Below are 15,248 nucleotides of genomic sequence, written 5' to 3' on the forward strand. Positions count from 1 at the left end.
CACCCCAGGTGGCGGTAGCTGTCCCCAGCAAGGAATCAGGTCCACTCCTGACCTGGAGAGCAAAGGGCTCCTGGTCGTGGGATACGCCCAGGGGTGAGATGCCCCTCGTGAGCAGGTGCTCAGGGGAGCCGCCACGTTTCTGCGTGAGTGAGCATCTGCCAGCCCTGCTCCCTCTGGCACCAGGGGCACAGGACATGACAGAGGACCACTCAGGGATGTGAGACCAGGCCTCCTCTTCTCTTTCCATGGGGCCTAGGGTCACTTCATCAACTGCTGTGTTACTGAAAAGTTACCTGGGTTCAGGACACAGGACCTCGAGGCAGGCATCTGGGGAAAACATGTGGGCTTTGTCCTCTTAGGTCATGGTTTTCAAAAGGTGGTCTAAAGATTTCCTAAAGTGTCCCCCACCCAGACATGCAGCAGGGAGGGGAGTGTGGCTGGGGAGAACTGACAGTCCCCAGCCCCCTTCCACGGGTCACCTTACTTGTCTGCATTTTACACATTTGCACACACGAGTGTATCTGAAGATCTTTGTTTCCAAACTGGATTCCACTACCTTAAAGAAAGTCTGGAGACCACTCTTTGAGACTTTCAAAGCAAAACAACGAGCTGTTTCTGGCTCTTTCTGTTCCTTGAGCATTAGGGTTTTGTAATAACACTGTCATTTATTTTTTAATCTGAAAAAAGACTTTATGAAGGCTGAGCCATTGGGCCAGGCCCTGCAGGCTGTTCCAAACCCAGGACTAGACCCTGCAGGCTGATTTACAGTCATATGGTTATTTGGAAGCAAACACCCCCACTTGTCGTCAGTGGTGGCTCAGCTCTCCAGAGGGGCAAGGACCGTTCAAGCTTGGAGATGTTTCTAACCTCGTGTGTGTGTGTGTGTGTGTGTGTGTGCACATGCGCATGTGTGTGCATGCATGCAGGGACATGTGTGCACAGCCGTGGTGGGGAGTCAGTACTGTATGGGCATGGATTTGTGTGTTCTCCCCTGCATGTCCCTGGGCTGTTCTTGAGCTCCAGATCTCTGCATTTCTGGAATCTGCCTTTACAATTCATGGAGCCAGTCCTGGTTTGGGAAAGAATGGGGAGGGTCCCCTGTCCTCTGTCCCTGAGGGCCCACAAGACAGAACTAGGACCATCTAGAAAGTTAGGGAGATCCACCAAATGTCCATGGAAGCAAGACTCTGTGGCTATGGGGGTTGTTGGGGAAGCAAAAGCAAGCAGGGTTCATTTGCAGAGGTAAGTGAACTTGACCTCTCTTGCTCCTGATCAGGGCTCCACCCCCAACCCCCATGCCAGGATGGAGGCAGTGGCAGGGCTCAGGGCACAATGCTGAGAGTTTGGTGAAGGGGCTCAATGATGGATTTGAGGGGACTCGTGTCTTCTTCAGGAGGTAGGGGGTCTAACTCTCCAGCTCAGGCTTTTGCAGACAAGAGAGCTGGAGCTAGACGCTCTCCCGCCCAGAGACGGAGAGGGGCTCACCACAATGGGATGCCCACAGATAGAGCTTCCTACTGTGCTGTGGTGAACCCAGCATTGATGGGACTGCTCAGCACAGAGCCCCCGGCCCTGGCTCCCTGGTCCAAAGCCCCGTCTGGAGGCAGGCACTGGCTCTCCAAGAGCGCCAGCCTTCAAGGGAAAATCCTGCAAAAGAGAGGAGGTGTGAATTTTGGCAGCACTGTTGTTGTGTGTGTATATATCCATGTTTTCCAAAACACACGGGGTAAATGAGCCAGGATAAAAATAGACAGCAGCAAAGAACCGGGAGTGGCGCAGGCTCACTTGCAGGTGTGAGTGACTCCTCAGAAACAGAAGGCGTGCTTCCCCAGGAGGGACTGACAGAGGGGACAGCACCACCGCATCGGGCTTCTGATTCCAGGGAAACCCCTCCTCTCTGGGTGGAGGAATGGGGCCAAGGTGGATGCAAGACAGGAGAGGCCAGTGCCCTTGGTCACCAAAGAAACCTGTCCCCGCCCGCCCGGGGCATGACACCAGGAAGCACAGGCTGGATTCTGCACTTCCCCAGTGCAGGCTGGAGCCTCCTTTTCCTACATGCCCTGGTGAAGTGGCCCTTTGGGCTGCTAGTCTAGAGACCCTTTGTTAAATCAGAGACTACAGAAATAAGTCATGGAATGGAGGGTTCCTGCTTAGAAATGTGGACTCTTGCCCAAACAGGAGTCCCAAGAAGATATGGCCTCAATCCTGGCCAAGACTATTAGGAAAGATGGTCACCCAAGCAAACATGTTCTCATTCATTAACTGAGCCAACAAGTCCTCATGGGAAAGGAGGTAGAGGGAGTCATCCATCCATCTATGAAATCCACTTATCAAAGGTCTGCTGTACCCCAGGTTCTGTGCTAGGCCTGGGGGGTATGGTAGAGACCAAACACCCAGTCCTTGCCCCTGGGGAGGAGAGGCAGGAGTCTACATCATTGGGTGGATATTGGTGCCATTATTCATCTAAAGAAGGAGCACTCTTGGGAGGGGAGAGATTGGGTCTTGCCATGGACACACTGAGTTCGAAGGGCCTATAGGATGTCAAACTAGAATAACTAGTGAGCCTTTAGGCTTTGGGGTCTGGAGCAGGACACAGAGGACTGAGCCAGAGAGGCCTGTGGAAGTCATGAGCAGAGCTGGCAGACAGCCTCGGAGGTAGGTGAGCATCCCTGGGGGGAATATAGATAAAACATCAGTATTCATGCAATAAAAGAGGAAGAAAAGAGTCTGAGAAGGAGTTTCCCATAAAACAAGAGGAAACCAGAGAAGGTTCTGAGGGAGGTCATCTGAGTCCATCAGTGCCAAGATGTCAAGTAAGTTAGACTCAGTGGAGATCTTAATGAGAAGAATGTCAGTGTCAGGTCGGGGGCATGGCCAAGTTCTGGCAGACTGAGCTATGAGTAGGAAAGGCCGTGGAAGCTACAAAGATGAGGAGAAGCAACAGGCAGGAACTGGAGGGGGAAGTGGAGCCAAGGAAGTTTATGATTTGGTTCTATTAGGATGGAAGGAGCAGTTGAGAAGAAGAGAGCAAGTTAAGCAAAAGGGTCTAGAAAGAAAAGGATTACAAAGTCCAGGCAGGCAGGAACATGAAGTCGAGCCCAGGCAGACTGGCTTATTATGGTTGGGGAAGATGCTGTTTGCCCCATATAGGAAAGGAGGAAGGGAGAGACAGCTGGGAACACTTCCGGGTCTATGGAAGGAGGCATTTCTCAGGAAGACCTAGGACAGAGAAGGAAATGGAGGGCAGGTGACCTGCCCACAGTCACAGAGCTCATGAGCCTCAGAGTCAGGATTCAAACTCAGGTCCGTATGTCTCCAAAATCTATGCTCTTAACCCCACAGGCCCAGTAAGAGGATAGGAGTAGCTTCATTTCCCCTCTGTGTCCCTTTTCAGAGTTTCCTTTTAAAAGTTAGCTCTTGCTGGGGGAGAAGAAAGAAAAGCACAAGATGTGGTCCATATATACAATGGAATATTACTCAGCCATCAAAAAGAACAATTTCACAATATTTGCTGCAACATGGACGGGACTGGAGGAGATAATGCTAAGCGAAATAAATCAAGCAGAGAAAGACAATTATCATATGGTTTCACTCATTTATGGAACATAAGAAGTAGGAAGATCGGTAGGAGAAGAAAGGGAAGAAGAAAGGGGGGGGGGTAAACAGAAGGGGGAATGAACCATGACAGACTATGGACTCTGGGAAACAAATTGAGGGCTTCAGAGGGGAGGTTGGTAGGGGAATGGAATAGGCTGGTGATGGGTATTAAGGAGGGCACATTTTGCATGGTGCACTGGGTGTTATATGCAAGTAATGAATCATGGAACTTTACATCAAAAACTAGGGATGTACTGTATGGTGACTAACATAATATAATAAAAAATATTATTCAAATAGAAAAAAAGAAAGAAAGAGAAAGAAAGAAAGAAAGAAAGAAAGAAAGAAAGAAAGAAAGAAAGAAAGAAAGAAAGAAAAGCATGACCCGCTCTGTCATTCTGCTCTGGCTCTGAGGAGGGTATGAGCCCGGGGAATTAGTACAGCGTTCAGTGCGTCCTTACAAGAGGCCAGGAGTCTTTGGGGCCTTCCCCTTCAAATGATAAAGCAATTCATAAACACAAGACTTGCAGGGGAGAGCAATGAATCTCGGGGGCCCTGCTAATTAAAAAGCCCGTATTACATTACTTCCTCAAGGGCTCATCTTCTAATTTTTAGGATTATGGTACATTGATTAATTTATACAAGTTTTTAATCCCTCTGTGCTTAATGAAGTCCAGGAACATGGGAACAGGAGCATAATTGAGCTTCATATTATTTTATTAGGGAGAATTATGGCGCAACGTGTCGGGAAGAAGTTTGTGAGGGTGGGGAGGCAGAGCTTGCACTGTTAACCAGTGGCTTTCCAAATGCCAGCAGGGATGTTCCCTTGGGGGCAGGCACAGAGGGAGTTCACTTTCTAAGCCCTGCTGTTCTGTGGCTCCTGATGGCCTATAAGATAAAGGACCCCGTCTTCGGTATGGGGTGCAGTGCCCGCCACGGCATGGCCACCTTCTAAAATATGCTCCCTCCCCCACCTGGCACCTTACCACCCACTTGCACAAAACTGCCCCTGCCTCTGCCCCTAACGCTCCCTCTGCCCCAAATGCCCTTCCATTCTCATCTCTTGATTCAGGCTCGAGTGCTATCTGGGGAGCCGTACTCAAACCGTACTTCTGCCGTCCAGGCAGAATACACCTGTGGCAGAAGGCCTTGCACTCCCTGGGCTTCCCAGGTTTTTCAAAATCAAGAGAGCTTGGGCTGAAAGACCTCCTACATTTCCTGCAGGCGAAGAGCCTGTGTCTTGCCTTGGGAGCGTCCACACCAAGGGAATTTACTTAGTTATTTGGAATGACTCAAAGGCTAGAACATTTCATAATAAACAAGGCAGCTGAGGAAGGGGGTAGACAGGTTGGGAGAGACCTCCTCCCCAGAGCCCCATCTCCCCGTCACCGAGGGTTTGCAAAAGGCCTCAACTAGGGGCCCGCTGACTTGGGCTCCACTCCTGGTTCTGCCTCTAAGTCTCTATGTGACCTTGGGTAAGTTCCCTTCTCTGGGCCTCAATTTCCCCAGCTGTGAAGGGGACCTAAGTCTGGCTCCTGGGGCCCTCTTCTGCACAAATATTCCAGAATTCCAGAACTCCCCACAAATTTGCAGGATTCTGGTCCAGGACCCTGGAGTTTGGGTCCCACACCCTCTAGAGGCCAGAACTGGAGTTGCAAGTGTGAAACCAATGGAGAAGGCGGCCAGTTTTTCTCCTGAGTCTGGAAGATTCAAGGACAAATCCTTCACCCCAGGGGACTGGCCCATCTCCGGTTCCTAAGGAAGCAGAGCCCAGAATCCGTGTTGCATCTTGATTCTTTCTCCCTCCATCAATTCATTCCTACTGAAAAGACATAAAACTTTCTGTCTCCCACTCTTTCCTATGGAAAGAAAGGAAAGTCCGTAAAACCGGAAAGAAGGTAAAGGAATTTTCTGGAACTCTTGATGTCCCTAAAATCACAGCCCCAAAGAAGCTGACTGTTCATCAGGGAGAATGAGAGTGGAGATGATGGCCTGGTATCTCTCTCAACCCTTCTCCAAGCAAACAGTGTTACTCCAATAGAAGTGTCTCCAGGGGATTCTTTTTTTTTTTCAAGGAAACTGATCACTGTCTAAAATTATTCTGCCATGGGATAGGCAAAAAAGAGAATTTGTCCTTGAGAAAGACTCCAAATCCTGGACCATGATTCATGGTCATACAGTTCTACACCTTTGTTGTGCAGATGAGGAACTGACGTAGAGAGTGAGACTGAGGTTCCTGACCCTCAATCCCATGCTAGACCCCAAAATCCCTGCCACCTCCCACTTCAGGAAAGTTTCTAAACAGGGACATTGAGATAAATCAGGCCTCCAGCCACAGTGCTGTGTCCAAAGTGAAGCAGAAAGTACCCAGAGGAAGGCTGGAGGGAGCCTTTGTACAAATGACCATGTTACAATCAGGGGTTCAAAGTCTCCCAGGGTTCACAAACGCATTCCAGGGTTTCCTGTCGTTATAACGATAAAACTGCCTGTTTCCATTCTATTCTTTAAAAATAATAAACAGAATTATCCGTGTAATGTTTTCCTTTTCTTTAAAGCAGAATGGTTCAAAAGCCTTCCAGGACTGGCCAAGGGAACCTATGCAGGGGTCAGCGGGGGTCAGCCGGCTGTGGGGCTCAAAGCTCAAATATTGGGTCCTTTCACCGTGGGATATGGACATACATACACAGGGAGCTTAAAGTGATGATGATCCTGCAAATTCCTCTGCAGACGATCTCACCCAGACCTCGAAATCTCATTCGTCTGCACAAAATTCTAAAGGAGCAGCACATCAAGATGCCCCCACAGCTTCAAGTCACTTTCTAAAGAGAAAAGAATAATTGTTCTGACCAATCAACGCTTTATTATAAATGGAAAACATCTATGATCTATGACCCATGACGTGTTATTAGTGGGGACCAGCTCACAAACAGTAAACGTGAAACCCTCTCTTTTAGGTCATTTGGAAGCAAAACACTAAATTAATTTCTGAAAGAACAGTTGAAATTTAAAATTTCAGACACGCCAAATGTCAGGTCATGAAAGCAATGTACGTCTGTTTCTGCTGCTATAATATAGTCACATTTTGGATCCCGCTAAATATACATTGGTCCCAAATCCAAACATGATATCAAATGTCAGTTTTTAATCTACATGCCAAGAAACCATGCTTTTTCATACTTCATGAAGCATCATTTGTCACTTATTAGTTGGAGAAAGGTCAAAATTTGCCTATTTCCATATCATAAATATTATTTACAATTTTATTTAAAATGTTTTTGAAGTCTAATGTTAATGATATACTGATTTAATGTCATTTCTTACTGAAAATTACATTTTTAGCTTTTTCCACATGAAACTATAGTTTTTAAAAACTCAAAAGGGGTTTTTTGATTTAAGTACATGACTGTGGAAAAAAAAATCTTCAAGCCATCAAATGAAGTGCAGGTCTGATAAACTCACCTCCAACCACCTACAGGTGAAACCTCAAAGCTGGATTCTGTAAACGGCCTCGAAGTTCTCCACCACATGGGTACAGGGGCCTGAAATGTACATGGCGGATGGTGAAATCACCTGTTGTCTACTGGGTGGGGCATTCCCAGGAAGCGCAGAAGGACAGGGAAGGGCTTCTTCCCTCAAGAGAGCTAAAGGCAACACGTAGGGAAGCTGGGACTCCACATCCTGACCAGAGACTTCAACCTTTGGGTGCCTTCGTCTGCAACCTCACTAAGTCTCCAGAACATTGACCTACCTGGCTGGTAGGAGCCCAGTTTGGTAGAGCCTTAAAAGCACCAAAATTTTGGACCCAATCACTATACATCTGGGACTCTTTCCTAGGGAAATGACCAGATGCAGACAAAGCTTTAAGTACAACGATAGTCCCTGCAGGGTTTTGATAATAATACAGAAATCCAAAAAGAATCTAAATATCCAAAAGGGGATCATTTAAGTACATCATTGGTACCAGCATTTGTCAGAATAGAGCAGAGTTCATGCAGTGTGTAAGCCATGTGCACCTCTATTCATACTGCCAGTTACAGAATCCAAGAGCCTGTGAGCACCTTGTTTACCAACGTTTGTTTTATAAGGTAAAATGCATAGGGCATGATGTTTTGAAAGGATAGACTCAAAATTCTATATTAAATTTGACATGGTGATTAAGAGCACAAACTCTCCTAGGTGACCAGAGAGCGTGATGTCTCAGATCCCTTCATCTATAAAATGGAGCTAATAAAAGCAGGGTCATTGTGAGAATTAAATGAAATAAAAATATGCAAAATGTTTAGGAAAAGCCTTGATTTCTGCTGCTATTAATGCTTCCTTGTGGCATTGTTATTGTTATTATCCTGCTCTGATCACTTTTATTAAGATAACTAGATCTTTTACAGCCTATGCTGTGAATAGGTGTTCTCTCTGGTTCGTGAGAATCAGGACAATTTTCACTTTCTGCCTCATGCTCTTAGGTAATTTCCTAACTTTTTTTTTTTTCCCACAAGGGACACGTTTACTTCTATAACCAGAAAAAAAAAATGAATTTTAAATAAAAGGAGAAAGTAAGTTATTTCCCACAGAAAGCTCTTAACCCTGCCTGGTCTTAGTAGAGGGTGGGTGCTCAATTTGTGACTTGGGTACTTTGAGATCTCAGTTGGAATGATCCCATTTTACAGATGAGAAAACTGGGATACAGAAAAGTGACAATTTTGGCCCAAGGTTGCTCAGCCCATTAGTGATGCAGCTGGCCCTGGAACCCAGGATTCCTGACTCCCCAGCTGTGTGAAAATGAGTTCAAAGTCCTGTTTCCTGTGTAGGTAGTGGCATCCCCATCACCAGAAGCAATCAGAGACCGATGCTCACCTCTCAGAATAGCTATGGGAAAGATTCCTTCAGCGTGAGTGAAGTGACCTCTAGAGATTTCTCTAGTACTGTGATTCTGTAATAATAATTCTAGATATATCAGACTTTTAAAAAGCCAATCATGAGGACAGTGCCTTCTGACAAACGTGTAGAAGTTCAGAAGAGAAGAAAAAGATCTCATTTACAGTGGAGAAAAAAAAAAAAGGACAGAACTGTAATCGTGGCAGAGATAAACAAACCTTCTCAATGTGGAAAGCTCTGAAGGATGATTACATTTCGTGCTTCCTGGCCCGCCCCCTTCCCTTCAATGGCCATGTGTACGAGTGTGCGAGTATGTGCGTGTGTGAAGAATACTTAACATGAGATCTACCCTCTTAACAACTTTTTAAGCGTACAATATATTCCTGTTGACTAAAGGTACAATGTTGTGCACAGCAGATCTCGAGAGCTTATTCATCTTGCTTGACTGAAATAGCACTGTTCACAATAACCAAGATGTGGAAACCGCATAAATGTCCCTGGATTGCTAGTGGAGTGCATATTTTTAAAGGAAATGTAAGTTGCACCCTCATCTCTTCAGAACTTTGGGGGTAGGAATAGCTGCCGACTTCTTTACACGGAGGGTCCCTCTTCATGGTCACAAAAAGCAACATAAGCAGAGATTTATCATTCCTAATTTTCAGATGAGGAAAGGAGCTCTGAGAAGTCAGACAACTTGCCTCAGGTCAAAAGGATTTGGATCTCCAGTTATCACATGGCCCACTCCGTGGAGTGCTAAGGAGCAGCTGGAGGGCCAAGGGACCGCCTCCAAGGATGTGGCGCCTTTATCTGAGAGAGGCCAGATCCCACTCAAATCCAGTCCTCTTCAAACATGCCTTTGCTTTCCAGGCCACCTAATCCTGCTGATACTTGTGTGGGCAAATGGGGGTATCTGGTCCCAGGAAATCACAACAGAAACTATACAGAGCTCCCTGCCTCCTGGTCTTCTGGGAGCCAAAGAGACAAGAACAGAAGGACCATTTGAGAAAGAGGGTCTCAGGCCTGGAGGCCTGGAGCAGGGTTTCCTGAGTGTGACCAGGGAGGTGATCTTAGGTAGACACAGACACATCATGAAATTACACGGAATCACACAAGAAAGAAGACATCTCCTATTTTAAATTCTCTTTTCTGTTCATTTTAAACATATTATGAAATATTTAAGATACACAAAAAGGTGTATGAAATACTGCCATAGTCAGTCAGGTACCTGCTATTCTGCTTAAGAAATCAAACCTTATTGGGGCGCCTGGGTAGCGCAGTCGTTAAAGCGTCTGCCTTCGGCTCAGGGCGTGATCCTGGCGATCCGGGATCGAGTCCCACATCAGGCTCCTCCGCTGGGAGCCTGCTTCTTCCTCTCCCACTCCCCCTGCTGTGTTCCCTCTCTCGCTGGCTGTCTCTCTGTCACATAAATAAAAATAAAATCTTAGGGGCGCCTGGGTGGCACAGCGGTTAAAGCGTCTGCCTTCGGCTCAGGGCGTGATCCCGGCGTTCCGGGTTCGAGCCCCACGTCAGGCTCCTCCTCTATGAGCCTGCTTCTTCCTCTCCCACTCCCCCTGCTTGTGTTCCCTCTCTCGCTGGCTGTCTCTATCTCTGTCGAATAAATAAATAAATAAAAAAATCTTTAAAAAAAAAAAAAAAAAAGAAATCAAACCTTATTAATATAGCTAAAGTCCCCAGGACTCTCTCCCTGCACTCACTGCATGACTCTGACCTTACCTCCACCCCCAAGGTGGAACCGTTATCCTGAACTTGGTATTTACCATTCCCGCATATTTCTTCATATTTTACTGTATACACTTGTGCTCCCAAGCAATATGTATTTCTTGGGGTTCTCCAGAGAAACAAAACCAAGAGGATATATACAGGCATACAGAAAGAGATTTATTTTGAAGAATTGGCTCATGTGATCATGCAAGCTGAAGGCCCTACAAAGCCAGTAGTGTAGTTCTAGTCCAAACCTGAAGGCCTAAGAACCAGGGAAGCCAATGGTATTCCCAGTCCAAGTCCAAAGGACCAAGAACCAGGAGTATCTATCCAAGTGCAGGAAAAATTGGCTGTGTCAGCTCAAACAGAGAGCAAATTACCCTTCCTCTGCCTTTTTGTTCTATCCAGAACAATGGATTAGATGATGCTCACCCACATGGATGAGGGTCTTTCTTTACTAGGTCTATCCATTCAACTGCTAATCTCTTCTAGAAACACCCACACAGTCACACCCAGAAATACTGTTATACCAGCTATTTGGGCATCCCTTAGTCCAGTCACGCTGACACATAAAATGAACCATCACACACTAATTGGTAGTTTTTTTGTAGATTTTTTAAGAACTTTAAGTAAGTGGTATCATACCTATATTTTCTTCTGCAACCTTTTTTTCCCACTTAACCTCAAATTGACAGGATTCATCCACCTTGATCTATGTCACTGTAGTGGATTCATTCTCATTTCTATGGCCAAATCCAGTTGGCCACCTGTTTTTGTAAGCAAAGTTATTGCAACATATCCACGCTTGTTCACTTAAGTATTGTCCATGACTGCATAACCACATAAATGGCAGACCTGAATAGTTATGATAGAGACTGCATGGCTTGCAAAGCCTAAAATATTTTCTCTCTGGTCCTTTACGGAAAAGGTTTCTTGACCCCTACCATAGAGTATTCATTATGACTATTTTTCAGCTCATTCCTTCATTCTTCTATCGATGGATGTAGAGGTGTTTCTATTTGACGTCATTACAGACTGTGGTCATAAATTTTCTCACACACATCTGTTTGTGAAGTCACATTAGAGTTTCTCTAGGGTTTATGTCTATAGATGGAAGTACTGGGTCTTAGGGTTTATACCTGTTAAACTTTTGTAGAAATTCCATTTTTTTTTCCTAATTGATTTTACTAATTAACACTCCCAACAAGAATGTAAAATAGTCCTGTGGCACCAAATTCTCAACCACATTTGGTACTGTGGCACATTTTGTTGGTGGTGGAGGTCCGATAAGTACAAAATATTATCTTTGGACAGTTTTCATTTGCGTTCTTCCTGATCACTTGTGAGGTAGATCCGTATTTGTTTATTAGCCCTTTGTGCTCTTCCATCATTTTCCCATGCATACCTTTTGCCCACTTTCCCATGACAGTGTTTGTCTTCTTCTAGATGATTTATGTCCATTTTTTCCATGTCCTGCATACGGATCTTTGTTGGTAATATTGCTAGTATCTTCTCCCAGACAATTGACTCTTCACTTTTCAGAATGTCTTTTGAACACAGAGGTTTAAACTAAATATTTAGGAACAGAAATTATTGATCTTTTTTATGGTTTGTGCTTCTTACTCTTGGGTAAGGGTATATGAATGTTCAACTTCAGGCAATAAAGACAAAATGTTTTCCAAAGTCTTTATGCCACTAGGGCAATGTCTCCGAAATCTTGTGGACCCAGATTCACTCCAATACCAGGTATTTTCATCCTTTTAATTTGTATCAATTGAGTGGATGAAAATGATCTCACTGTGACCTTAATTTGCATTTCCCAGACCACAGAAGTTAAAGAAATGTTAAATATCTCTTTGCATGTTTACTGACCTTCTATACAGTCTTATATGCCAAATGTTGATTCACATCTTTAATTTGGTTCTTAGAGTTTTCTTTTTAATCTATAAGATCTATTTTATATTCTTTATACTAATCCATTTCAGACTGTGTATATTGTAAATATCTCCCCCCAGTTTATACCTCGTCTTTTCATTTGATTTAAGGTGTCTGTTGAGAAAAAATAGTTCTTAATTTTAATAAAGTCAAATTTACCAATCTTTTCTATAACCAGTGCATTTTGTATCCTGTTAAGAAATCTTTTCCTACCCCTAAGGTTACCCAAGATAAAATCTTGTATATGTACAATAGGAAACTATACAAAACTGTTCTTAACAGCATGGTTCATAACAGCAAGCATCCTGGAAACAATCATATGCCCATCACCAGGAGAGTGTATAAACAAATTGGTATACTCACACACAGAATATTATAAAACAGTCAAACAAATTAACTACAGTGAAACATAATAATATGAAAAATCTTGGCAATATAATATAAAGTGAATAAAATAATTCTTAGAAGACCAAAAACACCATAACACCCTTTTTATAAAGTTAAAAACAATTAAATTAAAAACATACAGCTTTAGGAAATTTTAAGTAGAATAAAACTGTATAAAAAGGAAATAAACAGAATAATGAGTATTTGGTGCAGAATGATGGTTTCCTTGTGCTGCAGAGTCAAAGGGATGGGATGTAGGGAGACCATGCTGTTAGATATAGGAGATTATCTCAAGGTCTTAGTTTTTATTTTAGGTGGTATATTCTTAAGTGCTCACTGCATTATTAATAATCACTGACTATAACAAATAAAAGCAAGCCAAAATAATGAGAGTATGCCACAAACCAAGGATTATAATTAATTGCAATCCTGTGCACCTGAAATTTAAAAAAAAAAAAAACTATTTCCTACACTGAAGTCATGAAGATATCCTTCTAAACTTTCATCTAAAGATTTTCTTAGTTTTGCCTCTTAGGTGTTTAATTCACCTGGAATTTATTTTTGTGTATTCGTTAGCAAGCTGATTGTTTTCCATATATATAATTAAATGTCCCCACACCATTCATTAATCTGTTATGTCATCTCTGTCACTAAGAGGCTTGGGAAGGTATGTGTCTGGCTTCTCCATTCTGTTCTGTTCTCTGTGTGTCTATTCCCACAATAATATTACACCTTCTTAATAACTATGGCTTTATAACAAGTCTTGTTGCCTGACAGAGTGATCCTATACCTTACTCTTCTCCAAAAGTGCCGTAGCTATTCTTAGCCCTTTGTTATTCTATATCCAATTTAGAATAAGCCTATGATGCTCCACGAATAACCTGTTCCAGTTTTTATTGGAATTATATTAAATTTGTAAACTAATTTGGGAAGAACCAACATCTTTTTTTTTTAAGAACCAACATCTTTCTAATATAGAGTTTATATATCCTTGAACATGGTATATCTGTTTATCTAGGTTTTCTTTAGTGTTACAATTTTCTTTCATAGAAATCATACACAGCTTGCATTATATCTATTCCTAAGCATGTTATTTTTGTGCTGCTATTATAAACAGTGTTTCTAATGGTTTGTTGCTGATGTACAGAATACAACTGATTTACGTAAATGGATCTTACATCCAGCAAACTTAATGAACTCTCTTATTAATTCTAATTATTATCTTTAGAGTCTCTCTGGTTTTCTCTGTAGATAATCATAATTGTCCATGAAGAATGGCAGTTAAATTTCCAGTTTATAGCCCTTATGCCTCTTGTTGTATACACTTCTTGCCTTATGCTGGCCAAAACTGCCAATGTGATATTGAACAGAAAAGGTAAAAAACAGACATCCTTGTCTCCTTCTCAATTTTAAGAGAAATGTATATCTCTTCATTAAGTGTGAGGGGTTTTTAATAGATTTTTGGATATACACACATACTTTGCCAGGTTAAAGAAGTTTCCCATCATAAGGGTTTACAAGTACAGAAGGTAGCATGTCTATATGTCCCAATTTGCCAAATTGACACTGTCGTCCCAGGACAATTATTAACAGTGCCCCTTTCATCCTCTAAAGGGTTTTAGTTTGGACAATAAATTATATGCTCTCTCTAACAGAAGGGTGATGTTACATGGCAATGATAGTGAGGCAATTTGTCTATGATTATGAGACGAATAAGAGGACGTTGGAGGTTTTTGTCAGCCTAGAGGCTCCAGGATGTTTTCTGCCTCACTGGGAAATTTCCAACCTCGAATAACAAAGCAATAACTACCTGCTCCTTCCCTCTGCAAATTCCTGAGGAGAAATGCTCCAAAGACAACCACACTATTGCCCGAGTTGCCATAAGAGAAGCAAGAAACACACACAAAATGAAGTAATTATCTTATCAAAAAACGAGCACAATCGGCAATCTGAGAATGAAGCTGACAACAACCTGGCTTGTCACATGCTCTATTTTGTCACTTACGTCCCCAATATAAATGCAGAAATGTGAAAACCAAGGGCGAGATTGAATGGCAATGGATCCATTCTGACGCTGGGCATGAGCCACTTATTGAAGACATAAATTATGTGCTGTCACCATCTCCCTTCCTATTTGCAAATAAATGTTGTCATCTAATTGTACAAGACTTGGAGACTGTTTAACAAATTTCTCCAAGGAAGGGCTCGCAGCAGCTTGGATTCCCTGGACACCCAGATTCTATCTCTCTCCTTTGGTCGTCTCTCTGCATGTGGCTCTTTTGTTTTGCATGACAGGCACTGTTATCCCCTCTTCTCAGCCTTTCATGGAGATAAAGCTACAAAGATCTGATGTGTTTCTTGACTGATTCCATTAAAGAATCATTAAGGATGAGAGATGGAGAGAGGCAGGCTCTAGGAAAAGTAGTGAAGGGAGGGTCTTTCTTGATGCAAGAGGGATCACCAAGCACAATCACCAAGGATGGGGGCTCTACAGCGGACAACCTCTTCTTCCCTGCTTTATCATACCAGAAAAAGAAGAAAGAACACAAAGACAAAGGGCAAAGGCTAAGAACGAGGCCTGGAGTTCCTGGGACACTTGGGTGGGGTGGCGGGGGGGTTGTGGATTCTGAGTCTGTAGATGCCCATTTGCTACCTGTGCACAGGAGACTTCAGGAATGACAGGACAAGTGATAAGGGCAGAGACACAGTGACGCTGGCTGGGTCCAGCTCATGTA

The sequence above is a fragment of the Ursus maritimus genome, unplaced genomic scaffold (genome assembly GCF_017311325.1).
Source record: "Ursus maritimus isolate PB19 unplaced genomic scaffold, ASM1731132v1 scaffold_19, whole genome shotgun sequence".
In the NCBI taxonomy this organism is placed as follows: Eukaryota; Metazoa; Chordata; class Mammalia; order Carnivora; family Ursidae; genus Ursus; species Ursus maritimus.